The 27,533-nt window shown below is 38.9% G+C and overlaps 1 protein-coding gene across 4 annotated transcripts in view; it reads right to left on the bottom strand.

Moving 5' to 3' along the window:
• Positions 1–27,533, bottom strand: part of LOC105488520 (NMD3 ribosome export adaptor) — a 181,563-nt gene that overhangs the window by 153,082 nt on the left and 948 nt on the right. The window lies entirely within an intron of this gene.

Here is a 27,533-nt window from a genome sequence, read left to right as displayed (position 1 = left end):
TTTATTTTTATCATAACCATTTCAGTGGATCTGAAGTGATATTTTATTGTGGTTTTGATCTGCATTTCTCTAAGAATTTGTGATGTTGAATATCTTTTCATGTCCTGTTTGGCCATCTGTATATCTTTTTTTGACGAAATATCAATTAAAGTCCTTTGTCCATTTGTTTGTTTCCTAGACACTAGACAACCAGAGACTTTGTCTACTTTTTAAATTGGGTTGTGTTGTTGCTGTTGTTAGTTTTAGGAGTTGTGTATATATTCTGGATATTAATTCCTTATCTGATATATGATTTGCAAATATCTTCTCCTTTTCTGTGGGCTATCTTTTTACTCCATTCATAGTGTCCTTTGATGCCGAAAAGATTTTTAATATTGATGAAGTCCAGTTTGTCTATTTTTTTTCTTTTGTTGCCTGTACCTTTGGTCATACCCAAGAAGTCATTGTCAAACCAATATTATGGTTTCCTCCCAAATTTTTTTTTCTGGGTTTTACAGTTTTAGTGGTTACATATAGGCCTTTGATCCATTTTGACCTAATTTTTGTATATGGTGTTAAGTGTCCAACTTCATTCTTTTGCATGTGGATATCCAGTTTTCCCAGTATAATTTGTTGAAAAGCTACTCTCCCCACAAATAATCTTGGTACTTTTTTGGAAATTTTTTTGACCATATATGCTAGGGATTATTACTGGGCTCCCTATGCTGTTTAGTTGGTCCATATGTCTGTCTTTATGACAGTACCACACTGTTTTGATTACTTTTAGAATTGTAATAAGTGTGAGACCTCCAAATTCGTTATTCTTTTTCAATATTGCTTTGGCTCTCTTCAGGGCCCCTTGAGATTCTATGTAAATTTTAGAATGGATATTTCTATTTATGCAAAAACTATAGTTTGATTCTGCGAGGGATTGCATTTAATCAGTAGTTAACTTATCCTACCAATATTAAGTCTTTAATTCATGAACATGGGATATCTTTCCATTTATTTATGTTGCTTTCATATTTTTTCAGTAATGTTTTGCCATTTTTAGTGCACAAGTCTTTCGCCTCCATGGAGGCAAAGTATTTTATTCTACTTGATGCTGTTGTAAATGGTATTTTTCTTAACCTCCTTTTGGGTTGGTCACTATTAAGCATTATTTTTTTATTATGAGCAGGCTGGGCTCCCTTCCTTCCTTCCTTCCTTCCTTCCTTCTTTCCTTCCTTCCTTCCTTCCTTCCTTCCTTCCTTCCTTCCTTCCTTCCTTCCTTCCTTCCTTCCTCCCTTCCTTCCTTCCTTCCCTCCTTCCCTCCCTCCTTCCTCTTTTTTTTTTTGACAGGGTCTCCCTTTGTGGCCCAGGCTGGAATGCAGTGGTATAATCATAGCTCGCTGTAGCCTTGACCTTCTGGGCCCAAGTGATCTTCCCACCTCTGCCTCCCAACTAGCTGAGACTACAGGCATGTACCACCACACCCAGTTAAGTTTTAAATTTCTTTGTAGAAATGAGATCTCTCTATGTTGCCCAGACTGGTCTCAGACTCCTGGGTTCAAGTAATTCTCCCAGCTCAGCCTCCCAAAGAGCTGGGATTACAGGCATGAGCCACTGTGTGTGGTCTGACATCTTTGTATATGTTTCGGGTCCATTTCGTTTTCTGCAGAACTATCCATTCATATCTTTTACCCACTTTTCTTTATTTTTTAAATTATTATTATTATTTTTTGAGATGGAGTCTTGCTCTGTCTCCCAGGCTGGAGTGCAGTGGCGTGATCTTGGCTCACCACAACCTCAGCCTCCCAGGTTCAAGCAATTCTCCTGCCTCAGCCTCCCAAGTAGCTGTTTTACCCATTTTTCTATTGTATTGTTGGTATTTTTTCTTCTCAACATTTTTAGAGCTCTCTGTATTTTATTAATATCAGCCCTTTGGATATAGGGAACATGAAGGGGAAAAAAAACTAAATAAAAATGTTTATGATAGAGACTACTACTTGTTACCCAATAGCCAGTCACCCACACTTCCTTATTAATAGAATCACCTATTTTTAGCTGGAAATTTGGCTGACCAGAATAAAGTCAACATTTTCCAGCTTCCTTTGCAACTTGGTTGACTATATGATTATGTTCTAGGATTATGCAACTTCTAGAAATGATCTTGAAAGGAGGAGGTAGGTCCTTCTCTGCACTTTTTTTTCTTCCTGGTAGCTGGAATGCAGAGGTGATGGTTTAAGGTTTTAGCTGTGTTGCTGAAAATGGAGGAACAATAAAATAGAAAGGCCCTTAAGCCCCTAACATCATCAAATACACCTGGATGACCCAATTTATGTGAAAAAGAAATAAACTTGGATATTGTATAAACCACTGAAAAAAATCGTCCCTCTGGATAGGGGTTTGATAGATGTATGCATTTGTCAAAAATCAGTAATGCACACTTAAGATTTTTGCATTTCATTGTATTTATATTTTACACAGAAGAAAAACCTGTAAACAAATATTGAGCTCTGGTTAATGATATACATACAGAAATACTTAGAGGGAAGTACATTGATGTGTGTAATTTACTTTGAAATGCATAAAAAATGGATTCATAAATGGATAAATTCTATATAATTAAGTAGAGTAAAATATTAATGGGAGAATCTACGTGATGGATTTTGGGTATTGCCTATAAAACTTTTTATGTTTCAAAATGTTCATAATGAAATATTAGGAAAAATAGTAGTCATCTAATAATATACGTTATAAATATTTCTTCCAAGTTGTCATTCTTTACTGTGTTTTTTCCTCATAAAAATGTTTTAAATTTTATATACAGAGACATCACTTGTGTTTTTTATGGATTCTTTTTTCTTTTTTAAAGAGTCTCACTCAGTTGCCCAGGCTGGAGTGCAGTGGTGTGACCATGGCTCACTGCAGCCTTGAACCCCTGCATTCAAGCAATCCTCTCACTTCAGCCTCCCAAGTAGCTAGGACTATAGGCGCATGCCATCATGCCCAGATAATTTTTTTAAAAAACCTTGTAGAGAGGGGTCTTGCTATGTTGCCCTGGCTAGTTCTGAACTCCTGGTCTCAAGCAATCCTCTCTCCCTGACCTCCCAAAGTGCTGGGAGCTTCTTAATTTTGAGTGATAGCTTGTAAAGTTTTCCCTCTCCTCTATTATAAAAAAAAGTCATTCATGCCTTCTAGTACTTGCATTATTAAGGTCTTTGGCCCAGTGTTTAGTCAGGTTGTTTTCTTATTTTTGAGTTTTAAGGGTTCTGTGTATATTTTGAATAACAGATCTTTATTAGATATATCTTTTGCAAATGTTTTCTCCCAGTGTTTGGCTTGTCTTTTTATTCACTAGACAGTGTCTTTCACAGAAAATAAATTTTCATGAAGTCCAGCTTATCAGTTCTTTCTCCCATGTCTTGTGCCTTTAGTGTTGCCTCTAAGGAGTCATCACCAAACTAAACTTATATAAATATTTATCTACATTATCTTCTAGGAGATTTATAGCATTTTACATTTAGATCTGTGATCCACTTTGAGTAGGTCTGTGTCTAGATTCATTTTTTTCATTTGCATGAGGATATCCAGTCATTTCAGCACCACCATTTGTTTAAAAGATTTTCTTTTTTGTATTATCTTTGCACTATGTTAAAGGTCAGTTGATTGTATTTTTGTGGGTCTATTTCTAGGTTTTCTATTTCATTACACTAATCTATTTGTCTATTCTTTCACTAATACCACACAATTTGATTACTGTAGTCTTATAATAAATCTTGAAGTCATGTAGTGTCAGTCCTTCAACTTTATAATAACCCCTTTAATATTGTATTGACTACCCTAAGTCTTTTGACACTCTTTTGGAATTATTTTGTTAATATACATAAAATCACTTGCTGTAATTTTGGCTGGCACTGCATTGAATCTATAAACTTGAGAAGAACTGGCATCTTGACAATATTGTTTTCTATCCATAAACATGGATTATTTCTCTATTTAAGCCTTTTATTTCTCTTATCAGATTTTTGTGGTCTTCCTTATATAGATCCTGCTAATGTGCCCATTTGGGAGTGCTAATGTAAATAATATTGTCTTTTAATTTTAAATTTCATCTGCTCTTTGCTGTTATATAGAAAAACAATTGTCTTTCATGTATTAACTTTGAATCCTGCAACCTTCTTGTAATCAATTATTAGTTCCTAGAGGGTTTTTCCCTCTTTTTGCTAATTCTTCTGGGTTTTCTATGTAGACAATCATGTTATCTGTGAATAAAGTCAGTCCTAGTTCTTTCTTTTCAACCTGTATGCCTTTATTTTCTTGTCTTATTGTATTATCTGGCACTTCCAGTATGTTAAAAAGCAGTGGTGAGAGGGCACATCCTTGTCTTGCTCCTTGACCTTACAGGAGAGCTTCTAGTTTCCCAAAATCAAGTCAATTTTTTTTTTTTTTTAGACAGAGTTTCCCAGGCTAGAGTGCAGTGATGTGATATTGACTTACTGTAAACTCCAACTCCTAGGTTTAACTGATTCCCCTGTCTCAGTCTCCTAAGTAGCTGGGATTACAGGCATCCACCATGACAACCAGCTAATTTTTACAATTTTAGTAGGGACAGGGCTTCACCATGTTGGCCAGCTGGTCTTGAACTCCTGACCTCAGGTAATCTACCTGCCTTGGCCTCCCAAAGTGCTGGGATTACAGGTGTGAGCCACTGCACCTGGGCCACTAGGATAATCATTCTAAAATTTTGTGCCCTAGGATTTGTGTTTTTGTGTTGCTTTTTGTTAGTTTTTTTTTTTTTTTAAATTATACTTTAAGTTCTAAGATACATGTGCAGAATGTGTAGGTTTGTTGCATAGGTATACATGTGCCATGGTGGTTTGCAGCATCCATAAACCTGTCATCTACATTAGGTATTTCTCCTAATGCTATCCCTCTCCTTGCCTCCCACCTCCTGACAGGCCCTGGTGTGTGCTGTTTGCCTCCCTGTGCCCATATGTTCTCATTGTTCAACTCCCACTTATGAGTGAGAACATGCAGTGTTTGGTTTTCCATTCCTGTGTTAGTTTGCTGAGAATGATGGTTTCCAGCTTCATCCACATCCCTGTAAAGGAAATGAACTCATTCATTTTTATGGCTGCATAGTATTCCATGGTGTATATATGCCACATTTTCTTTATCCAGTCTATCACTGATGGACATTTGGGTTGGTTCCAAGTCTTTGCTATTGTAAAGAGTTCTGCAATAAACATATGTGTGCATGTGTCTTTATAGTAGAATGTGTTTTTATAATAGCATGATTTATAATCCTTTGAGTATATACCCAGTAATGGGATTGCTGGGTCAAATGGTATTTCTAGTTCTAGTTCCTTGAGGAATCACTACACTGTCTTCCACAATGATTGAACTAATTTACATTCCCACCAACAGTGTAAAAACATTCCTATTTCTCCACATCCTCTCCAGCATCTATTGTTTCCTGACTTTTTAATGATCACCATTCTAACTGGCTTGAGACAGTGTCTCATTGTGGTTTTGATTTGCATTTTTCTAATGACCAGTGATGATGAGCTTTTTTTCATAAGTTTGTTGGCCATATAAATGTCTTCTTTTGTCTGTTCATATCCTTTGCTCACTTTTTGATGGGGTTGTTTTTTCTTGTAAATTTCTTTAAGTTGCTTGTAGAATCTGGATATTAGCCCTTTGTCAGATGGATAGATTGCAAAAATTTTCTCCCATTCTGTAGGTTGCCTGTTCACTCTGATGATAGTTTCTTTAGCTGTGGAGAAGCTCTTTAGTTGAATTATACCCCATTTCTCAATTTTGGCTTTTGTTGCCATTGCTTTTGGTGTTTTAGTCATGAAGTGTTTGCCCATGCCTATGTCCTGAATGGTATTGCCTAGGTTTTCTTCTAGGGTTTTTATGCTTTTAGGTCTTATGTTTTAGTCTTTAATCCATCTTGAGCAATTTTTTATAAGGCTTAAAGAACGGGTCCACTTTCAGTTTTCTGCATCTGGCTAGTCAGTTTTCCCAACCCCATTTACTAAACAGGGAATCTTTTCCTCGTCGTTTTTTTCGTTAGGTTTGTCAAAGCTCAGATGGTTATAGATGTATGGTTTTTTTTTTTTTTGAGGCCTCTGTTCTGTTCCATTAATCTATATATCCGTTTTGGTACCAGTACCATGCAGTTTTGGTTACTGTAGCCTTGTAGTATAGGTTGAAGTCAGCTAGCATGATGCCTCCAGCTTTGTTCTTTTTGCTTAGGGTTGTCTTGGCTATACAGGCTCCTTTTTGGTTCCACATGAAATTTAAAGTAGTTTTTTCTAATTGTGTGAAGAAAGTCAATGGTAGCTTGATGGGAATAGCATTGAATCTATAAATTGCTTTGGGCAGTATGGCCATTTTCATGATATTGATTCTTCCTACCCATGAGCATGGAACGTTTTTCCATTTGTTTGTGTTCTCTCTTATTTTGTTGAGCAGTGATTTATAGTTCTCCTTGAAGAGGTCCTTCACATCCCTTGTAAGTTGTATTCCTAGGTACTTGATTCTCTTTGTAGCACTTGTGAATGGGAGTTCACTCATGATTTGGCTCTCTATTATTAGTGTATAGGAATGCTTGTGCTTTATGCACATTGATTAAGTATCCTAAGACTTTGCTGAAGTTGCTTATCAGATTAAGGAGTTTTTGGGCTGAGATGATGGGGTTTTCTAAATATACAATCATGTCTCTGCAAACAGGGATAATTTGACTTCCTCTCTTCCTATTCGAATACCCTTTATTTCTTTCTCTTGTCTGATTACCCTGGCCTGAACTTCCAGGAGCTAGTTTTTTCAAAAGATTAACAAAATAGACTGCTAGTCAGACTAATAAAAAAGAAAAGAGAGAAGAATGAAATAGACACAATAAAAAATGATAAAGGGGATATCAACACTAGTCCCACAGAAATATAAATTATCATTAGAGGATACTATAAACACCTCTCTGAAAATAAACTAGAAAAATCTAAGAAGAAATGGATACATTCTTGGACATATACACACTTCCAAGACTAAACCAGGACAAAGGTTAATCCCCGCCTCAGAGGCAGTAATTAATAGCCTACCAATCAAAAAAGCCCAGGACCAGACAGATTCACAGCCAAATTCCACCGGAAGTACAAAGAGGAGCTGGTACCATTCCTTCTGAAACTATTCCAAACAATAGGAAAAGAAGGACTCCTCCCTAACTCATTTTATGAGTTACCCTGATACCAAAACCTGGCAGACACACAACAAAAGAACAAAATTTAAGGTCAATATTCCTGATTAACATTTATCTGAAAATCCTTAATAAAATACTGGAAAACTGAATTCAGCAGCATATTAAAATGCTTACCCATCATGATCAAGTCAGCTTCATCCCTGGGATGCAAGGCTGGTTCAACATACGCAAATCAATAAATGTAATCCATCACATAAAAGAACCAATGACAAAAAACACACGATTATCTCAATAGATGCAGAAAAGGTCTTTGATAAAATACCCCTTTATGCTAACCATTCAATAAACTAGGTGTTGATGGAACATATCTCAAAATAGTAAAATCTATTTATGAGAAACCCACAGCCAATATCATACTGAATGGGCAAAAGTTGGAAGCATTCCCTTTGAAAACTGGCACAAGACAAGGATGCCCTCTATCACCACTCCTATTCAACATAGTATAGGATTTGGTTTTCATTGATAAATAACAGATGTACATATTTGTATGGTAAATGTGATTATTTGATACACTCATATAAAGTATAAAAATCAAGGTTATTGAGACATCCATTACTTCTATGCTAAGAACATCTAAATTATTCTCTTCTAGCTATTTTGAAATGTACCATAGATTAATATTAACTATAATTCCCTTCTGATCTACTGAGTGCTAAGTCTTATTTGTTCTATCTAACTGTACCCATTAATCAACCTGTCTTCATTTTCCTCCCTTCTACCTTTCCTGGTCTCTGGTAATCACCAATCTTCTCTCCATCTTCATGAAATCCACTTTTTTAGCTCCCATGTATGTAAGAACACATAATATTTCTCTTTCTGAGCTTGGCTCATTTTACTTAACATAATGACCTTGAGTTTCACCCATGTTGCTGCAAGTAACAGAATTTCATTCTTTCCACTTCATTGTATATATACCATTTTCTTTTTCCATTCATCCATTGATGGACATTTAGGATGATTCCATATTTTGGCTTTTGTGAATAATGCTGCAATAAACAGGGAGTTGAAATATCTCTTCAATATATTTCCTTTTTTCTGGATGTATGTCCCATAGTGAATGTATTAATCTGTTTTCACACTGCTATAAAGAACTACCTGAGAGTGTGTAATTTGCTAAGAAAAGAAGTTTAATTGACTCACAGTTACACATGGCTTGGGAAGCCTCAGGAAAGTTACAGTTGCAGCAGAAGGCAAAGGGAAAGAAAGCAAGGCGCATCTTACACGGTGGCAGAAGAGAGAACAGAGGAGAAGTGCCACACTTTTAAACTATCAGATCTCTTGAGAACTTACTATCATGAGAACAGCATAGGGGAAACCACCCCCATAATCCAATCACCTCCCACCAGGTCTGTCCCTCAACACATGGGGATTACCATTCAGGATGAGATTTGGGTGGGGACACAAAGCCAAACCGTATCATTTTGCCCCTGGCTCCTCCCAAATCTCATGTCCTTTTTACATTTCAGAAACAATCATGCCTTTCCAACAGTTCCCCAAAGTCTTAACTCATTCCAACATGAACCCAAAAGTCCAAATCCAAAGTCTCATCTGAGACAAGGCAAGTTTGTTCTGGCTATAAGCCTGTAAAATCAAAAACAAGTTAGTTACTTCCAAGATACAATGGTGGTACAGACATTGAGTAAATGTTTCCAATCCAAATGGGAGAAACTGGCCAAAACAAAGGGGCTACAAGCCCCATACAAGTCTAAAACCCAGCAGGGCAGTCATTAAATCTTAAAGCTCTGAAATGATTTCCTTTGATTTCATGTGTCATATACAGGGCATGCTGATGCAAGAGTTGGGCCCCCAAGGCCTTAGGCAGCTCCACCCCTCTGGCTCTGCAGGGTACAGTCCTGCCAGCTGCTTTCATGGGCCAGCCTTGAGTGCCTACAGCTTTTCCAAGTTCATAATTCAAGCTGTTGGTGGATCTACCATTCTTGGGTCTGGAGGATAATGGACCTCTTCTCACAGGTCCACTATGCAGTGCCCTGGTGGGGACTCTGTGTGGAGGCTCCAATCCCACATTTCCCCTCAGCACTGCCCTAGTAGAAGTTCTCCATGAGGGCTCCACCCCTGCAATAGACTTCTGTGTGGACATCCAGGAATTTCCATACATCCTGTGACATCTAGGTGGAGGTTCCCAAACCTCAACTGTTGTCTTTTGCGCCCCCACAGGCCCAAGCCAAATAGAAGCCAACAAGGCTTGGGGCTTGCACCCTCTGAAGCAATGGCTTGAGTTGACAATCATGTCATCTGCAAACAGACAATTTGACTTCCTCTCTTCCTATTTGAATATCCTTTATTTCTTTCTCTTGCCTTATTGCCCTGCCCAGAACTTTCAATACTATGTTGAATAGGAGTGGTGAAAGAGGGCATCCTTGTCTTGTGCCAGTTTTCAAAGGGAATGCTTCCAGCTTTTACCCATTCAGTATGATATTGGCTGTGGGTTTGTCATAAATAGCTCTTTTTGAGACATGTTCCATCAATACCTAGTTTATTGAGGGTTTTAGTATGAAAGGGTATTGAGTTTTATCAAAGGCCTTTTCTGCATCTATTGAGATAATCATGTGGTTTTGGTCATTGGTTTTGTTTATGTGATGGATTGTATTTATTGATTTGCATATGTTGAACCAGCCTAGCATCCCAGGGATGAAGCTGACTTGATCGTGATGGTTAAACTTTTTGATGTGCTGCTGGATTCTGTTTGTCAGTGTTTTAGTGAGAATTTTCACATCGATGTTTGGCAGGGATATTGACCTGAAATTCTGTTCTTTTGTTGTGTCTCTGCCAGGTTGTGGTATCAGGATGATGCTGGCTCATAAAATGAGTTAGGGAGGAGTCCCTCTTCTTCTATTGTTTGGAATAGTTTCAGAAGGAATGGTACCAGCTCCTCCTTGTACCTCTGGTAGAATTTGGCTGTGAATCCATCTGGTCCTGGGCCTTTTTTTTAGTTGGTAGGCTATTAATTATTGCCTCAATTTCAGAACTTATTAATTGGTCTATTCAGGGATTCAGCTTCTTCCTGGTTTAGTCCTGGGAGTGTGTATGTGTCCAGGAATTTATCCATTTCTTCTAGATTTTCTAGTTTATTTGCATAGAGGTGTTTATAGTATTCTATGATGGTAGTTTGTATTTCTGTGGGATCAGTAGTGATATCGCCTTTATCATTTTTTATTGTGTGTATTTGATTCTTTTCTCTTTATTTTCTTATTAGTCTGGCTAGCAGTCTATCTATTTTGTTAATCTTTTCAAAGAAACAGCTCCTGTTTCTAGATTCATGGGTTATTTGAAGGGTCTTTCATATCTCTATCTCCTTCAGTTCTGCTCTGATCTTAGTTGTTGTTTTCTGCTAGCTTTTGAATTTGTTTGCTCTTGCTTCTTAGTTCTTTTAATTATGGTGTTAGGGTGTCGACTTTAGATCTTTCCTGCTTTCTCATTTGGGCATTTACTGCTATAAATTTCCCTCTAAGCACTGCTTTAGCTGTGTCCCAGATATTCTGGTATGTTGCGTCTTTGTTCTCATGAGTTTCAAATAACTTATTTGTTTCTGCCTTACGTTTGTTATTTACCCAGCAGTCATTCAGAAGCAGGTTGTTCAGTTTCCATGTCATTGTGTGGTTTTGAGTTTCTTAATCCTGAGTTCTAATTTGATTGCACTGTGGTCTGAGACTCTTTGTTAGGATTTCTGTTCTTTTGCATTTGCTGAGGAGTGTTTTACTTCCAATTATGTGGTCAATTTCAGAATAAGTGCTATGTGGTGCTGAGAAGAATGTATATTCTGTTGATTTGGGGTGGAGAGCTCTGTAAATGTCTATTAGGTCCACTTGGTCCAGAGCTGAGTTCAAGTTCTGAATATCCTCATTAATTTTCTGTCTCATTGATCCATCTTATATTGACAGTGGGGTGTTAAAGTCTCCCACTATGATGTGGGAGTCTAAGTCTCTTTGTAGGTCTCTAAGAACTTGCTTTATGAATTTGGTTGCCACTGTATTATTGGTAGTATATATATTTAGGAGAGTTAGCTCTTCTTGTTGCATTGATCTCTTTACCATTATGTATTGTCCTTGTCTTTTTCTATCTGTGTTGGTTTAAAGTCTGTTTTATCAGAGACTAAGATTGCAACCCCTGCTTCATTTTTTTTTTTTTTTTTTTTTTACTCTGCATTTGCTTGGTAAATATTCCTCCATCCCTTTGTTTTGAGCCTATGTGTGTCTTTGCACGAGATGGGTCTCCTGAATACAGCACATGGATGGGTCTTGACTCTTTATCCAACTTACCAGTCGGTGTCTTTATATTGGCGCATTTAGCCCATTTACATTTAAAGTTAATATTGTTATGTGTGAATTTGATCCTGTCATTTTGATGCTAGCTGGTTATTTTGCCCATTAGTTATGCAGTTTCTTCATAGTGTCAATGGTCTTTACATTTTGGTATGTTTTTGCAGTGGCTGGTACCAATTTCTCCTTTCCAAATTTAGTGCTTCCTTCAGGCACTCTTGTAAGGTAGGCCTGGTGATGACAAAATCCATCAGCATTTGCTTATCTGTGAAGGACTTTATTTCTCCTTCACTTACGAAACTTAGTTTTGCTGGATATGAAATTCTGGATTGAAAATTCTTTTATTTAAGTATGTTGAATATTGGCCCCCACTCTCTTCTGGCTTGTAAGGTTTCTGCAGAGAGATCCACTGTTAGTCTGACAGGCTCCCTTTGTGGGTAACCCGACCTTTCTCTCTGGCTGCCCTTAACATTTTTTCCTTCATTTCAACCTTGGTGAACCTGACAATTATGTGTCTTGGGGCTGAAAAGTATCTTTGTGGTGTTCTCTGTATTTCCTAAATTTGAATGTTGGCCTGTCTTGCTAGGTTGGGGAAGTTCTCCTGTATAATATCCTGAAGTATGTTTTCCAGCTTGGTTCAATTCTCCCTATCACTTTCAGATACAACAATCAAATGTAGGTTTGGTCTTTTCACATAGTCCCATATTTCTTGGAGGCTTTGTTTGTTGCTTTTCAGACTTTTTTCTATAATCTTGTCTTCATGCTTTACATCATTAAGTTGAACAATCTCTGATATCCTTTCTTCCACTTGATCAATTCGACTACTGATATTCGTGTATGCTTCTCATGCTGTGCTTTTCTGCTCCATCAGGTCATTTACGATCTTCTGTAAACTAGTTATTCTAATTAGCAGTTCCTGTAACCTTTTATCAAGGTTCTTAGCTTCCTTGCACTGGGTTAGAACATGCTCCTTTAGCTTGGAGGAGCTTGTTGTTACCGACTTTCTGAAGTGTACTTCTGTCAATTCATCAAACGCATTCTCCATCCAGTTTTGTTTCTTGCTGGTGAGGAGTTGTGATCTTTTGGAGAAGAGGCATTCTGGTTTTTGGAATTTTCAGCCTTTTTGCGCTGATTTTTCCTCATCTTCGTGGATTTATTTACCTTTGGTCTTTGATGCTGGTGACCTTCAGATGGGGTTCTTGTATGGGCGTCCTTTTTGTTGATGTTGATGCTATTGTTTTCTGTTTGTTCGTTTTCCTTCTAACAGGCCCCTGTTCTGCAGGTCTGTTGGAGTTTGTTGGAGGTCCGCTCCTGACGCTGTTCACCAGCAGAGACTGCAGAACAGGAAAGATTGCTGCCTGCTTCTTCCTCTGGAAGCTTTGTACCAGAGGGGTACCCTGTAGATGCCAGCCGGAGCTCTCCTGTATGAGGTATCTATCAACCTGTGCTGGGTGGTGTCTCCCAGTCAGAAAGCATGGGGTCAGGAACCCACTTGTGGAGGCAGTCTGTCCCTTAGCAGAGCTTAAGTACTGTGCTGGGAGATCTGCTGCTCGCTTCAGAAGTGGCAGGTGGGAACATTTAAGTCTGCTAAAGCTGCGCCCACAGCTGCCCCTTTCCCCAGGTGCTCTGTCCGAGGGAGATGGGAGTTTTATCTATAAGCCCCTGACTGGGGCTGCTGCCTTTCTTTCAGGGATGCTCTGCCCAGAGAGGAGGTCTAGAGAGGCAGTCTGGCTACAGTAGCTTTGCCACACTGCAGTGGGTTCCGCACCCAGTTTGAACTCCCCAGCTGCTCTGTTTACACTGTGAGGGGAAAACTGCCTACTCAAGCCTCAGTAATGGCAGATGCCCCTCCCCACACCAAGCTCGAGTGTCCCAGGTCAACTCCAGACTGCTGTTATGGCAGTGAGAATTTCAAGCCAGTGAATCTTAGCTTGTTGGGCTCCATGGGGGTGGCATCTGCTGAGCAAGACCACTCGGCTCCCTGGCTTCAGCCCCCTTTGCAGGGTAGTAAACAGTTCTGTCTTGCAGGAGTTCCAGGTGCCACTGGTGTAGGAAAAAAAACTGCAGTTAGCTCGGTGTCTGCCCAAATAGACACCTGTTTTGTGCTTGAATCCCGGGGCCCTGGTAGTGTAGGCACCCAAGGGAATCTCCTGGTCTATGGGTTGCAAAGACTGTGGGAAAAGCATAGTATCTGGGCCAGATAGCATCCTCACTCACAGTATAGTCCCTCATGGCTTCCACTGGCTAGGAGAGGCAGTTCCCTAACCCCTTGCACCTCCTAGGTGGGGCAACATCCCACTCTGCTTCTACCCACCCTCTGTGGGCTGCACCCACTGTCTAACCAGTCCCAGTGAGATGAACTGGGTACCTAGGTTGGAAATGCAAAAATCACCCACCTTCTGTGTTGGTGCTGCTGTGAACTGCAGACTGGAGCTGTTCCTATTTGGCTATATTGCCTGGGAATCCTATTTTGCCTATTTTTGCAGGGGGTAGGGAGACATGAGACCATCTCTGTTGCCCAGGCTGGTCTTGAACTCTTGTTCTCAAGCAATTCTCCTTCCTTGGCCTCTCAAAGTGTTGGGTTTACAGGCGTGAGCCACTGCACCCACTCTGCTTATTTTTAAGATGGATTTTTTCTTTTTTTTTTTTTTTTTGCTATTAAGTTGTTTGAGCTCTTTATATATTTTAGTTAGTAATCCCTTGTCAGATGAATAGTTGCAAATATTTTCTCCCATTCTGTGGGTTGTCTCCTCACTCTGTTGTTTCCTTTGTTGTGCAGAAGCATTTTAGGTTGATGTCCCATTTACCTGTTTTTTGCTTTGGTTGCCTGTGATTTTGAAGTCTTACCCAAGAAATCCTTGCTGAGGCCAATGTCTTGGAACATTTCCTCAATGTCTGCTTATGGTAGCTTCATAGTTTCAGGTCTTAAACTCTTTAACATATTTTGATTTTGTTTTTTATATGGTGAGAGATAGGGGTCTAGTTTTATTCTTTTGCGTATGGTTACCCAGTTTTCCCAGCACCACTTATTGAAGAGACTGCCCTTTCCCCATTGTATGTTCTTGGTAACTGTCAAAAATGTTATTAATAGCTGTACATCCATGGATTTATATCTGGATTCTCTACTCTATTACATTGGTCTATGTGTCTATTTTTATGCCAGTCCCAAGCTGACTTGGTTACTATAGCTTTGTAGTATATTTTGAAGTTGGTAGTGTGATTCTTCCAGCTTTGTCCATTTTGGTCAGGGTTGCTTTGCCCTACTCAGGGTCTTTCATCATTCCATATAAATTTAGGGATTGTTTTTTCCATTTCGTTGAAGAATTTTATTGGCATTTTAATAAGGAGGGTTTTTGTTTGTTTGTTTGTTTTTTGTAGATTATTTTCCATTCCCTCAAGCATTTATCTTTCAAGTTACAAACAATCCAATTATTCTCTAAGTTATTCTAAAGTATACAATTAAGGTATTATTGATGATAGTCACAGCATTGTGTTATCAAATAGTAGGTCTTATTTATTCTATTTTCTTTTGTGCACATTAACTATCCCCACCTATCTGCAAGACCCTCACTACCCTTCCCAGCTTCTGGTAACCATCCTTCTACCCTCTATGTCCATGTGTTCAATTGTTTTCATTTTTAAATACCACAAGTGAGAACACCCAATGTTTGTCTTTCTGTGGCTGGCTTATTTCACTTAACATAATGACCTCCAGTTCCATTCACATTGTTACAAAATGAAAGGACCTCATTTTATTTTTATTTTATTTTATTTTATTTTTTTTACAGAGTCCTGCTCTGTCACCCAGGTTGGAGTGCAATGGCAGGATCTTGGCTCACTGCAACTTCCACCTCCTGGGTTCAAGTGATTCTCTTGCCTCAGCCTCCCAAGTAGCTGGGACTACAGGCACATGGCACCAGGCCCAGCTAATTTTGTATTTTTAGTAGAGATGGGGTTTAACCATGTAAGGCAGGATGGTCTCAAATCTCTGGACCTCGCGATCCGCCCGCCTCAGCCTCCCAAAGTGCTGGGATTACAGGCGTGAGCCACCGTGCCCGGCCCTCATGGACTGAATAGTACTCCACTGTGTATATGTACCACATTTTCTTTATCCATTCATATGTTGATGGACACTTAGGTTGCTTCCAAATCTTAGCTATTTTAAACGGTGCTGCAACAAACATAGGAGTACAGATATCTCTTTCCTTTCTTTTGAGTATATATCCAGCAGTGAGATTACTGGATCATATGGTAACTGAATTTTTTTTTTTTTTTAAGGAATCTCCAACTGTTCTCCATAGTGGTTGTACTAATTTACATTTCTAACAACAGTGTATGGGGGTTTCGTTTTCTCCACATCCCCGTCAGCATATGTTATTGCCTGTCTTTTGGATATAAGCTATTTTAACTGGGGTGAGATTATCTCATTGTAGTTTTGATTTGCATTTCTCTGATGATCAGTCATGTTGAGTACCTTTTCATATGCCTGTTTTCCATTTGTATGCCTTCTTTTGAAAAATGTCTATTCAAATCTACTGCCCATATTTTTCTGGATTATTAGATTCTTTTCCTATAGAGTTGTGTGAGCTCCTTATATATTCCAGTTATTAATCCCTTGCCTAACGAGTAGTTTGCAAATATTTTTTCCCATCCTGTGGGCTGTGTCTTCGCTTTGTTGACTGTATTCTTTGCTGTGCAGAAGGTTTTTAACTTGATGTGATCCCATTTGTCCATTTTTGCTTTGGTTGCTTGTGCTTGTGGAATATTGCTCAAGAAATTTTTGCCCAGACCAATGTCCTGGAGAGTTTCCCCAATGTTTTCTTGTAGTAGTTTCATAGTTTGAGGTTTTATATTTAAGTTTTTAATCCATTTTTATTTGATTTTAATATATAGCAAGAGATAGGGGTCTAGTTTCATTCTTCTGCACAGGGATATCCAGTTTTCCCAGCACCATTTATTGAAGACATTGTCTTTTCCCCAACATATGTTCTTGGCAACTTTGTTAAAAATGAGTTCATGGTAGGTGTGTGGATTTGTTTCTGGGTTCTCAGGTTTATTCCACTGGCCTATGTGTCTGTTTTTATGCTAGTACCATACTGTTTTACTGTGGCATAATTTGACATCAGGTAATGTGATTCCTCCAGTTTTGTTCTTTTTACTTAGGATAGTTTTGGCTATCCTAGGTTATGTTTCACATATATTTTAGAATTGTTTTCTCTATTTCTGTGAAGAATTTCATGGGTATTTTCACAGGATTTCGTAAATACGTTATTAAAAATCAAGTTGAGGAAGTTTCACTGTTTCAGTTTACTGAGTCTTTATTGTTATTTTATCTGTTAACGGATGCTAGATTTTGTGAAACGCTTTTTCTGCATCTACTGATATGATCATGTGATTTTTCCTCTTTAGTCTTTTGATGTGACAGATTATATCCACTGCGTTTTTTGAATGCTGAACCAGACTTACAATAAATCTCACTTACTTGTGCTGCATAATACTTTTTAACATTGTTGGATTTGATTTGATAATATTTTGTTGAGGATATTTGCATTTATGTTTATGTAAGATATCTGTCTGTAGTTTTCTTTTCCTGTAATGCCTTTGTCTGGTTTTGGTATTAGAGTAATGCTGGCCTCATAGAATAAGAAGTATTCTGCTTTTATCTTCTTTTTTAAATTTGCAAGTTTATTACAAAGGATACAGATGAAGTGATGCATAGGGTAAGGGGTGAGTGACATTTCTATGTCTTCCCTGGGTGCTCCCCCTCTCCAGGAACCCTCATGTGGTCACCTAGCCAGAAGCTCTTGCTTCTATCTTCTCAAGTTTCCTTTATTTTTTGGTAGAATTCACCAGTGAACACATCTGAGCCTGCTGCTTTCTATTTTGCAAGGTCATTAATTATTGACTCAATGTTTTTGATAGGTATAGGCTGGTTCAGATTGTCTATCTCTCCTTGTTTGAGTTTTGGCAAATATTGTCTTTCAAAGTGTTCTTCCAATTCATCTAGGTTATCAAATTTGTGGACCCAGAATTGTTCAGAATATTTCTTGATTACCCTTTTGACGTCTCTGGGCTCTCTGGTGTCCCCTTTTTCATTTTTGATATTAGCATTTTGTTTCCTCTCTCTTTTTTCTTAGTGATATAGTTTGAATATTTGTCCTCATCCAAATTTCATGTTGAGATGTAATCCCCAGCGTTGGAGGTGGGGCCTGATTGGAGGTGTGGGGGTCATGAGGGTGGATTCCTCATGGCTTGGAGCTGTCCACAAGACAGTGAGTGAGTTCTCATGATATCCGGTTATTTAAAAGTGTGTGGTACCTCCTCCACTTCTCTTGCTTCTGCTTTTGCCTTGTGATGTGCCAGCTATCCCTTCCCCTCTGCCATGACTAAGAGCTCACTAAGGCCTCAGCAGAAGCCAAGCAGATGCCAGTGACGTTGTACAGCCTGCAGAACCATGAGCCAATTAAACTTCTTTTCTTTATAAATTACCTAGTCGCAGGTAGTTATTTGTAGTAATGCAAGAATGGCCTAATACAGTTAGCATGGCTAGATAATTACCAATATTACTGATCTTTTCAAAGAACCAGCTTTTAGCTTCATTTTTTCTACTGATTTCATATTTTCAATTAATTTTTGCTATAATTTTTATCTTTCTCTGATTTTAATTTGGTCTTCTTTTTCTCGTTTCCTAAGATGAAGTCTTATATGATTAATTTTTGGATCTTTTTTCTTTACTAATATATGCATTCAATGCTATAAATTTCCCTTTAAGCACCTTCGTTGCATCCCATTGTTTGATAACTTGTGTTTTTGTTTTCATTTAATTGAAAATATTTTAAAATTTATCTTGAGAGTTACTTTTCGACCCATGTTTTATTTCGAAGAATGTTCTTTAATCTCCAAATATTTGGGGATTCTCCAGCTATCTTTCTGGTATTGATTTCTAGTTTAATTCCACTGTGGTCTGAGGGCAGACATTGTATGTTTTTTATTCTTTTAAATGTGTTATGGTGTGTTTTATGGCCAAGAATGTGACCTATCTTGCAGAATGTTCTATGTGAGATTAAGAAAAATGTGTATTCTGCTGTTACTGGATGAGACAGTCTATAGATGTCCACTATATCCAGTTGATTGATGGTGTTGTTGAATTCCGCTATAGTCTGACTTTCTGCCTGTGGAATGTGTCCACATCTGTTAAAGAATGATGAAGTCTCCAACTATCATGGTGGATTCATCTATTTCTTCTTGTCATCCTATCAGTTTTTGTCTCCCGTATTTTGATGCCATTTTTAAGTGTATTCACATTAAGAATTGTTATGTCTTGGCCGGGCATTGTGGCTCACGCCTGTAATCCCAGCACTTTGGGAGGCTGAGGTGGATGGATCACGAGGTCAGGAGTTCGAGACCAGCCTGGCTAACATGGTGAAACCCCATCTCTACTAAAAATATGAAAATTAGGCAGGCGTGGTGGAGGGCATCTGTAGTCCCAGCTACTCAGGAGGCTGAGGCAGGAGAATGGCACGAACCCAGGAGGTGGAGCTTGCAGTGAGCCGAGACTGCGCCACTGCACTCCAGTCTGGGCAACAGTGCCTTCCACCATGATTGTAAGATTCCTTAAAAAAAAAAAAAAAAAAAAAAAAAGAATTATGTCTTGTTGGAGAATTTATCCCTGTATCATTATGTAATGTCATTGTTTATCCTTGGTGACTTTTCTTGCTCTAGTCTGCTCTGTCTGAACTTATTGTAGCTACCCTACCTTTGTAAAATTAGTGTTACCATGGTATATCTTTCCCTATCCATCTACTTTTAATCTATATATTTATATTTAAATTTTTTTTTTTGTAAAAAATAATTGGGTCTTATCTTTTGATTCACTTGGACAATGTCTGTCTTTTAATTGGTGCATTCAGACCATGGGCTTTCAAAGTGATTACTGATATAGTTGGATTAATATCTTCCATATTCGTTACTGCTTTTTCACTTTTTTCAGATGGAGTTTTGCTCTGTTATCCAGGCTGGAGCACAGTAGCGTGGTCTCGGCTCACTGCAGCCTTTGCCTTCCAGGTTCAAGTGATTCTCCTGCCTCACCTGAGTAGCTGGGATTACAGGAGTGTACCACCAAACCTAACTTTTATATTTTTAGTAGAGATGGGGTTTTACCATGTTGGCCAGGCTGGTCTCAAACTCCTGTCCTCACGTGATCCTCTGGCTCCAGCCTTCCAAAGTGCTGGGATAACAGGTATGAGCCACTGCTCCCAGTTCATATTTGTTACTGTTTTCTACTTGTCCCCTCTTAATCTATTGGTATTACTTTAAAACAATACCTGAGGCTGGGTAATTTATAAAGAAAAGAGGTTTATTTGGCTCACAAGTTTGCAGGTTGTACAAGAAGCATCATGCCAACATCTGCTTCTGACTAGGGCTTCAGGAAACTTCCAATCATGGTGGAAGAGGAAGTGGAGCTGGCATCATATGGCAAGAAAGGGAGCAAGTGAGAGAGGGATGTCATGTTGTCTTAAACAACCAGCTCTCACATGAGTTAGAGATCTGAGAATTCACTTATTACTACAGGAATGGAACCAAGCCATTTATAAGCGATCTGCCTCCATGACCCAAATACCTCCCACAATGCCCCACCTCCAACATTGGGAATCAAATTTCAACATGACATTTGAAGGAAATGAATATCCAAACTATATCATCACCCTTGTTCTTTGTTCCTATTTTTTGTCCTCCACATTTTCTGCCCTTTGTGATTTTCATGGAGCATTTTAAAAGACTCCATCTTCTTTCCTTTCTTAGCATATCAGTTATATTTATTTTATTTATTTATTTTTGAGATGGAGTCTCACTCTGTCACCCAGGCTGGAGTGTGGTGGCACTAACTCAGCTCACTGCAACCTCCGCCTCCTGGGTTCAAGTGATTCTCCTGCCTCAGCCTCCCGAGTAGCTGGGATTACAGGCATGTGCCACCATGCCTGGCTAATTTTCATATTTTTAGTAGAGACAGGGTATTACCATGTTGGTCAGAGTGGTCTCAAACTCCTGACCTCGTGATCTGACCACCTCAGCCTCCCAAAGTGCTGGGATTATAGGTGTGAGCGACCGTGCCCAAGAGTTATAGTGTCCTAGAGTTTGCAATATACATTTAAAACAAGTTCAAGTTATCTTTCAAATAACACTATACCACTTCATGGGTAGTGTGAATACATTATAATAACAAAATAATACTCATTTCTCCATCCTATCCTTGTGTCATTGCTTTCATTCATTTCAGTTATATATAGCCATACACATACATAATCAAATATATTATTACTATCTTGAACAAACTGTTATCTGTCAGATCCATTAAGAACTAAAAAAAGAATATATATTAGTTGGTTATCACACTGCCATAAAGAAATACCTAAAACTGGGCAATATATAAAGCAAAGAGGTTTAATTGGCTCACGGTTCCACAGGCTGTACAGGAAGCATGGCAGTATCTGCTCAGTTTCTGGGGAGGCCTCAGGAATCTTACAATCATGGTGGAAGGTGAATGGGAAGCCAATTCTTCACATGGCCAGAGCAGGAGGAAGTGTTGGCAGGTGTGGGAGCATTGGGGAGTGAGGTGTCACACACTATTAAATGACCAGATTTCATGAGAGCTCACTATTGCAATGACAGCACCAAGGGGGCAAAGATGTTAAGCTATGAGAAACCACTCATGATCCAACTGCCTCCAGCATTGGGGATAACATTTCAACATGAGATTTTGGTGGGAACACAGATTCAAACCATGTCAGAATGTTTTTATTTTTATCTTCATTTATTCCTTCTCCATTGCTATTCTTTTCTTTACATAGATCCAAATTTCTGAACGATATTATTTTCCTTCTCTCTAAACAAATTTTTTTAAACATTTATTCCAAAGCAGTCTACTAGAAACAAACTCCCTCAACTTTTTTTTTTCCTTTTGAAGGATAATTTTACATGTTGTAGAATTCTAGCTTGTTTGGTTTTTCTCTCAACACTTTAAATATTTCACTCTACTTTTTTTGCTTGCATGGTTTCTGAGGAAAAACCAGGTGTAATTCTTATCTTTGCTCCTCTATAGATAAGGTGGGTTTTATTTCACTGACTTCTTTCCAATTTTTTTCTCTATCTTTGATTTTTTTGTAGTTTGAATACATTGTGCTTAGGTGTGGGTGTTTTTTACATTTATTCTGCTTGGTGTTCTCTCAGCTTTCTGGACTTGTGGTTTGTTGTCTGACATTAATTTAGGGGTAATTTTGTCTTTATTGTTTCAAATATTTCTTTTGTTTCTTTCTCTTTTTCTTCTCTTGGTTATTCCCATTACACATGTTGCACCTTTTGTAGTTGAGCCACAGCTCTTGTATATTCTGTTCTGGGTGGGTTTTTTTCAGTCTTTTCTGTTTTTCAGTTTGGGTAGTTTCTATTGAGATAGCTTCATGTTCAGAGACTTTTTTCTTCAGTTGTGTCCCATCTACTAATAAGACCATCAAAGGCATTCTTCATTTCTGCTACGGTGCTTTTGATCTCTACCATCTTTTTTGGTTCCTTATTAAATTATCTATTTCTCTGCTAACATTACCTATTGGTCTTTTCATGCTATCTACTTTATGTATTAAAGCTCTTAGTAAATTAATCATAGTTATTTTAAATTCATGGTCTAATACCAACAGCTCTACCATATCTTGAATTTGGCTCTGATGTGTATACTATCGCTTCAAACTGTGTTTTTCCTTTTAGTGCACCTTGAAAATTTTTTTTTTTTTTTGATAACTGGACATAATGTACTCGGTTAAAGAAACTGCCATGATGTTCCTTTAGTAATGTGATGATAAGGTGTATGTATAGGTGGGGGAGCTTTCTGCAGTCCTATGATTAGGTCTCAGTCTTTTAGTGAGCCTGTGCCTCTGGATCATGAACTTCACAAGTGCTTCTCAGTTCTTTACCCCTATACTCACCCCCAACATGTTAGGTAGGATAGGATAGCTAGTGTGGGCTGGATTTGGGTATTTCCCTTCTCATATGTGGAAGTCTAGAGGGAATGGAGTTGGGTATTTCCCTTCCCCCAGGTCAGTTATGCTCTGATAAAACCCCAGCAGGCTAGGTTACACTCAGCTACTTTCTTCTGAGGATAGCTATTGTTAAGAAGAGCAGAATGTTCTGGCACATTTCAAAATGGTTTCTTTTCCCCTCCCCATGCTGGAAGCACTGGGTGATTTTTCTCTGATATTCACCGTGTGAACCCGATAGAACTCCAGGAGTTAAAACACACAAAAAATATGGGTTCCACCCACCATGACTAGGTTCCCCTGAAGTTTTTAACTCTCAGATTTGCCCACACAGAACTTCTAGCAATTCATCATTTAATAGTTTAGGTTTTCCTACCCCAGCACTGGTTCCTGTAGAGGTCTCAGCTCATGGTTTTCTGCTCTGGTAAGTTATAATTCTCTGTGTTTTCTGTTTGTTTTGTTGTTTAGTTTTATTTGTCCAGCTCAAAATGTCAATTTTTTTCTTTTCTTTTAATTCTGTAATTCTTTGTATCTACCTGTCTGTCTCTCCAGTTCGGGAGATGCGGTTTGCCCCATAACCTCACTTTTCCAAAAAATATATGAAGAGTTAAGTATTTTCAAGTTTGTTTAGCTTTTTACTCGTTATTAGGATGGAATGGTGAATTTTAAGTCTTACATGCTGGATCGAAAACCAGAAGTCTGAATGAGTTTTGGAGGATGAAAAGGGATTCCTATACATTTGCACTGTTCAACGTGGTGGCCACTTAGTCACATGTACCTACTGAAATTTAAACTAAGTAAAATTTAAAACTCAGTTCTTCAGTCTCATTAGCTACATTTCGAGTATTCAATAGCTACATGTCATTAGTGTCTACAATATCAGAAAACACCTAAGAGCATTTTTATCATTGGAGAAAGTTCTATTGAACAGTGCAGCTCTATACTCTTGCTACTCAAATTGCAGTCTAACAACCAGCAGTATCCTATCACCAGTTGGTGGGTTGTCTGTTTTTGTTTTTGTCTTGAGACAAGGTGGTGCTCTGTCACCCAGGCTGGAGTGCAGTGGTGCAATCACAGCTCACTGCATCCTCAACCTCCCAAGCTCAAGCAATCTTCCCAGCTCAGCCTCCTGAATAGCTGGGACTACAGGTCATGCCACCATGCCAGGCTAATTTTGTATTTTTAGTAGAGGTGGGGTTTCTCTATGTTGCCCAGGCTGGTCTTGAACTCAGGAGCTCAAGCTATCTGCCCACCTCAGCCTCCCAAAATGCTGAGATTACAGGCATGAGTCACCGTGCCCTGTACAGTTGGTTTGTTAATAGGCAGAGTAGGGCCAGGCATAGTGGCTCACGCCTGTAATCCCAGTACTTTGGGAGGCCGAAGCTGGCAGATCATGAGGTCAGGAGATCAAGACCATCCTGGCTAACACGGTGAAACCCCGTCTCTACTAAAAATACAAAAAAATTAGCCGGGCGTTGTGGCGGGCGCCTGTAGTACCAGCTACTCGGGAGGCTGAGGCAGGAGAATGGCATGAACCCGGGAGGCAGAGTTTGCAGTGAGCTGTGATTGCACCACTGCACTCCAGCCTGGGCAATAGAGCGAGACACTGTCTCACAAAAATAAATCAAAAAAAAAAAAAAAAAAAATTGCCAGAGTCTCCAGCCTTATCCAGGACCTAATGAATCAGAATCTGCTTTTAATAAGATTCTCTAGTGATTCCTATGCACATTTAGGTTTGAGAAGCATTGCTGTAGTGGTTGTGGGACTTGGATAAGTCAGATGGGTGTGGTTCTTGGATGGAGGGACTCAGAGAATAAAACGGTACTCTGAGGTAACAGTGGGTACAATGACAGTGCATGAAAATGCATGCATGGCCAGAGCTGGTAGGCCGAGGCAGATTACAAAAGGTTCTGTAGCCCTTTGGATTGTGCCTTGTGGGAAGCCCCTGATCAATTTAACATAGGAATGCCTGACGAGATCTGGGTTTGAGGAAGACAGCCTAGTGGTAATATGAAGGACCTGAAGGGTAACTTGGAAGTCAGGGGAGCAGACAGAAAGCTCTGATACAAACCTAGATAAAGAATGAGGCTTTCTTGGCTGCAGGCATCTCAGAGAGGAGAGGGAGAGAGAGAGAGAGAGACTCCACGGGGACTTGGTGACTGACTGGACATGTGGAATAGAGAGAAGGACGAAGTGAGAGCTGAACTTGGATGAGTGATAAATGGAGCTGCTTTATCCAAATCAGGAATCCAGGAGAATAAGCAGATTTTATGGGAAGGTACTGAGGTTGGCCTAGACATGTTAAGTTTGAAATATCTCTGAGACATTTGTTCGCCAGTTTCCCTACCTGCCAAATGACAGTAATGACAGTATCCACCTCCACGGTATTGGTGTATTAATAATCAACTGATATAGTGTATGTGAATATACTGTATTAATGTTTAAGTGTCACATATGTGTTACTAGCATGACTCTTCCATGTATTTGTAATCTGAAGGAGGGAGGCAGAAGAAAGGCTGAAGATATTGACTGCATTTGCATAAAGGCAGTGTCATATATCAAATTCATTAAGACAGGAAGTGCTGAAGGAAAATGCAGAAGAGAATGAAAGATGTGGATAGTCAAGTAAGAAATACAACAAATCATCAATTGGAAATACACCCCAGCTGCTTCTAAGCATAGTAAATTGTCAAAGCTTTCCATCAAGTTGAAGAAGACAGTCACAGTAAGACTTTGGAGAAAACACATATTGAAAAATTCAACTGAACAATTAGTAGAAGCATTTCCTGTATATTAGAAACCCGGTCCAGAATCACATCTGCCTTGAAACACATATGGCACATATTACAAAAGAACTGTTACATTTCCATTTTCATCTGCAGACAAATTTAAGGTTAAAATGTAATATACTCTTAAAGGTGATTGCTAGTTCAAACTTATCATTAGGCATACGGCTTCCTAACTCTTGATTATGTGTTTGGAAAATTGCTAAGAAGTTTTCCATCTGATTGATCAGATGGTATCTGAGTGTGAAATGTAACTCTTTGATGCATGCTTTTCTTCTGGAATTTGTAGATAGTGCAGGATACTTACATTTATTTTGCTTTTGTGAAGTAAGCAAATAACCTGACTTTAAACCTCTGTAAGGCTATTCAACTAAATTCCATATATATATCTATTGAAGATATATTACAGCAAGGCAGTGCGGTAGGGCCTGTCTCTTCCCTCAGGTTGCTGATAATTTCATGGCAGAGACACCTGTAAACAAGTCCTTAGGCAAGTGAGTGCTCACAGAATTATAAACAGGTTTGGGTAGTTCGGGGAGAGAAGTGAGGAAGAACAATAGCTGCCATTAGATATCATATATTTGAAGTTTGATGACTTTCTTTCAAGAATAAAGTTCCTGACACTTAGTTTAGCTAGTTCTGGCCACGTTATCTGCAGCTCCTTCCATCAAGAGGCAGAGTCTATTTGCCCGTCCCTTGGATTTGGAGAGGCCCTCGCAATTTGCTTTGATCTGTAGAATTTGGCGTATATGACCTTGTGTGACTCCCAAGGCTAGGCCTTAAGAAATTTTACAGCTTCTGCCTGCTGTTTTCTGGATGTTGCCCACAGACCAAAAACATAGCCTACTGCAGGATGAGAGGCCACATGGAGCCGACAGCAGACGCATGAGTGAGGCCACCTTGGAGTTTCAGCTCAGCTGATTCTCCAGTTCAGGAAGCGGCAAACTACAGCCTGTAGGCCATAGCCTGCTTTTGAGCTTTGGGTTTTTAATAGCTTATAAAAAATAAATAAGAAATAAATAAGAAGAATAGTGACAGAGACAAACTCTAAAATATTTACTATCTGATCCTGTTTTACAGAAAATTTGGCCAACCCCTGCTACAGCTGAATGTATCTGTATGAATGAGTCCAATCAAAACCAGAGAGGAACCACATAACCAACCTTCAGAATTATGAGAAATACTAAATTGACATTTTTGCAAGCAACTATATTTTGGAAGAGTTTGCTCTGCAGCAATAGATGACTCAAGCACAAGCTGATAAATGCTACACAAAGAAAAAGGAGACTGCTTCAAAGGAAATAATCTTGTAAGGTTTTGGACCTTTTTGTCTCACTTCATTTAGGAGAATTTCTTACCCCAATCTGTTGTCTATGGCTCTGCTTTGCATTCCAGGGAGGTTTTGGCAGCTATGAGCACATATACCTGCTGGTTACTCAAAGGACATTCAAAACATTTTTAAAATCAGTATTGAAATACAACTTTTCTAAAATTTTAAGAAACAGAATTTGTAAAATATATTATTAATGCCCTAAAGCATTCTTCCAAATAAGAGGTCTATTTTTTCAGTATATTAATCTATCTGCAGTGAAACCTGTCTGGTTTTGTTATTAATGGACCTCCTTGACTTAGTGAGGTGAACTGTCAGCCCAGGTGGGGTGAAGAATGGTTGTGATAAAGGCGTGCAGCAGGGCAGCAATCACTTTACCCTCTGCAAAGGACACAGCTACCGGCCAAGGCTGGAACCAGGAAAACAATCTCAACCATAATTTAGATCTGATTATTATAATTTAGATCTGATTATTTATGCAGTGCCAACTAAGTCCTTGACTTACACTGCTACTATCTATACTCACTTTTGTTGCACACCCATTTTGATCTCTATATTCACCCTTATTATTTTCAGAGAACCTTCAAACTATCATAAGTAATTTTGCAGAAAAAGGCTATAAGGAAGAAGCAGTCAGGCCAAAGAATAAACAAAAAGAAATGGTGGGCCACGTTTACAGTCTTGATGCAAATGTGTGGGTTACAATCAGGGATGGTGCTCACGGCTGGGCGTGGTAGTGGTTAAATACATGATTCAGACCCACCTGATTTTGAGGAAAGGACCAGTACAATCAATACTGCACATCTTGGTAAAAGGAATTTGAGGAGATGGATCTGAGAGTTTAGGTCAGCTATGCTTAGGTGTACAAAAGCAACTCCCTGGGACTCCCAT

This window comes from Macaca nemestrina, chromosome 2, assembly GCF_043159975.1.
Source record: "Macaca nemestrina isolate mMacNem1 chromosome 2, mMacNem.hap1, whole genome shotgun sequence".
NCBI lineage: Eukaryota > Metazoa > Chordata > Mammalia > Primates > Cercopithecidae > Macaca > Macaca nemestrina.
Note: the sequence above shows the minus strand (reverse complement) of the source record. Positions and strands in the feature narration are given on the sequence as shown.